Consider the following 3,341-nt stretch of genomic DNA (forward strand, 5'->3'; position numbering starts at 1 on the left):
GCTGGAGGATGGGATGTGCTGAAGAGCAGGAGCAAGCCACTGTGCACTGTAGGTACATCTCCCTAGCCTGCTCCCACAGCGCCTGGAGTTCACTGCGTCCAGAAGGGTTGCATGCAACTCAGACCGAGGCACATCACGCATCCCTCTCCATACCCGAGCCACAGAAGAAACCTGTTGTCCGACTCCCACTGCAAAGCTTAGCTCTAGCTCTAGAGATTCACCGCTTGGAGATCCCAGGTGCTGGCCAAGACAGCAGCCCTGCCATAGCCGTCTCAGTAAACCGTATAGGCTCAAGCCTGCAGCTATCAGGCTCCTTTTGAAGGGCTGCACCTATTCCAGTGAGTAGAACAGGTCTCAAGGACCAGGACTGAACATGACAAGCGCCAAGATAATACCGTTTTTGACATTTGACATTCAAGAAGTGCCTTCTCTCCAAAATGCAAGTCCTCAGCATTAAGGTACGGTATCAGATCTCCCCCTACAGCACCCTCTCCAGCAGCCAGCTGCAGTGCTAGTGAAACATTATCGTTAAGCCATTACTGAAACAGTCAAATACAATTTCTTGAAAATGCTTTGCGCCATGAGAAGATTTTCCCACCAGTTTTAAAGGTCCCTTTGGGGATCAATGAGAGCCACTTCCATATAGTGATCCCTGGTAACATCTCTGACAGCCAAGAGCTCCCCGATCCACAAAATCACCAACGCACATGACGATAAAGAGACAGATCATGTTTTTGCCATATGAAAGAAAAGGTCCCTCTTTTTTTCTGCCCACTGACGTTAAAACACACCCAGCCCTTGTATTCAGCTAGGAGATACAGGAGTGTCGGCAAAGTCCGGGAGGCACCGCTTGGAAATGGCAGCAGCCGGGATAGAAACCACAACCTTTACAGGAGAAATCTAGCTTGAAGGGATGAACAGGAAAAGGGGGACTGGAAACAAGCCTGTAATTCAGGGAGAAATCCTCCCCGACCTGCCACAAGCACAGAAGAAGATAAAAAGTCACCAAAGATCAGCTGGCAAAAAAGGCAGGAAAAGGGAAACTGAGGACACGGTGAATGCTTGGAGCAATGTGCAGCATGAGGTTTTGGTGAGAAGAAGCCCCCACTGGAGTTGAGAACGGCTTTATCGTTACCACCTAGCCTGCTTGGAAAGTTTCCACTGACCAACTGCTCTCCCATCCCACCTCAAGGGATTAAGTCCCCGGTAAGAGCACACATTTCTCAAGAAAGGGCAGTCATTGGGCATCACAAAAACTCACCCCCCAGCGCAATAACGCACCCATCACTGCTTACCAATGCATATTAGGGGGGAAAAAAATCTCATGAAGAAAAGAGGGTCAAGAACTAGGTATGCATGGCAGTTGGGAAGTAGTTTTGACTTCATCTGGCACAGGCATCATTTCTCTTTTGCACACAGGCCTCTAACATATGGGACCTACTCTGCTTTCTTACCCCTAGAAACACTTCCTAAGCAAGCATTTGCTGTCCTGACTGGGAGAAATGAGCCATCAGGTCTGCTCTGTTTTCAGTGTGATGATTAGTCCATTTTTTAGGCTACCCCAGGGCTGCCCAAAGCAACTGGGAAGCTCTCGAGGCTGGCTCACTGCCTTCGGGAAGATGTGTCTGCAAATCAGAGATGCTCGTTGGAGCTAGCAGAAAAGTCACCGTCAGATGGTGGTCTGCAGAGCAGAGGTTATTGTACTGGTGGGAGGCAGCCCCGGCGTTTGCATCGAGCCCTACTGAACTCAGCAGAAGCAGGGGGCTGGACTAGATGTTTGCACTACAGTCTTGTACTGGGGCTTTTTGTTTTGCTGCTATTGCTAATGCTAGAGATATAACACCCATGTGAGGTCCAGTACTTGTGCTGGATTTAATGCAGCACATCATCAGCCCATGGGGATTGTGTGTGCGCTTAACTAAGCATATGCTTTAGTGTTTCCAGGACGAGGGCCTGCAAGCATGGGGATGCATGTGTGTGTATTCAGTCCGTGTTCAGTGCCGTGCCCCTTTTCGTGTCATCTGTGGCATTTCAGAAACTTCTTCAGAGAGGAGTTTTCAAGTTTCATAAATTTTGCCTTAATGGGAAGCCTGGAGCCTTGGCTCTTCCATGGGGTAATTCTCCTTCCTCCCCCTCCCCTCTATTTTCCACTTTTAGTGATAATCCTGTGGTTGGCTGTGCTATTTCATGCTTGGCTAGACAATTAAGACCTCCTGCTGTTTGGCTCTGTCTTTGTTATGTATAATTGTTCCAAACACTTCGCCACCGCGGCCAGCTATTCTGGACCTCACTTTGTGCTGCAATTATACTAAAAGGCTAAGAGGTAAGAGAATTTGAGCAGCACAAAGCCTGGAAAGAAGACTGTTAGACATTGCGGGGGTGGAAAAAATAGATACATTCTTAAAGTAACATTGAAGAGAATAAAACAATAAGTAACTCCTCACAATTAAAATGTTGCTCAGGTCTGCCTTGCGGCTGTCCAGATCGCTGGTTGGGTCGATTTGCCAGGTATTGGCAGGGTAATTTTTTTCCTTTGCTAAAGGTAAAAATTGGGCTACAATTGCCTCGCCAAGAAGGATGTCATGTGTGTTGTTTGCCATCTAGTGGGGAGGTGGATCTGATGCAGTGGAGTAAAGATGGCTGAGGGACCAAATGATGGCTCTGTTTTGCCTTTATGGACATCAAAAGAGGTCGAATCCGCCTTCCTTGCTCGTGCTAATAACCCTCAGTGGCTCACGAGTAGCATGCATGGAGGCAAAGAGTGACCCACGGATGCTACTGGCCACACTTCCATCGACGTGCGTGGTGACGGCCCATCATTGAATAAATACCGTTGCACCCATCGTACAGATAGGGAAACTGAGGCACCAGATATGATCAAGTGATGCATTTGAAGTGACATAAGGAATCCATGACTTGTGCTAGCCCCACACCAGGGACACCAAACTATGCTGTCACTCTTTCAGGTGGTGACAGCAAGCCTCTAAAATGAGCAGGTCACTGTTTACATGTCAGATGGTGACCCCCATTAGCTCAGAAAATAGTTTCCTGTTCAGGAAACGCATGAATTTAAGCATGTGGCTGAATCTGGCAACAAAACCTTCCCTGGATAAACAAGAGCCGGCGACAGCAAGCAATCGCCTCGGGGCAAAACATGGGAGGAGCATTCCTGTTTCAGCTTCCAAAGACTGTACCCATCCCACAGAGATGAATGCGAGGCTCTGCCCTGATGATCTCCACCCCCGAGTGCTGCAGAAATTAGCTGCGGTCATTGCGGGACCCCTGGCACGGCTGTACGAGCACTCGTGGTGCTCTGGTGCGGTGCCAGAGGACTGGAAGAG

This window comes from Gavialis gangeticus, unplaced genomic scaffold, assembly GCF_001723915.1.
Source record: "Gavialis gangeticus isolate Ggan-Ray unplaced genomic scaffold, GavGan_comp1, whole genome shotgun sequence".
NCBI classification, from domain to species: Eukaryota; Metazoa; Chordata; order Crocodylia; family Gavialidae; genus Gavialis; species Gavialis gangeticus.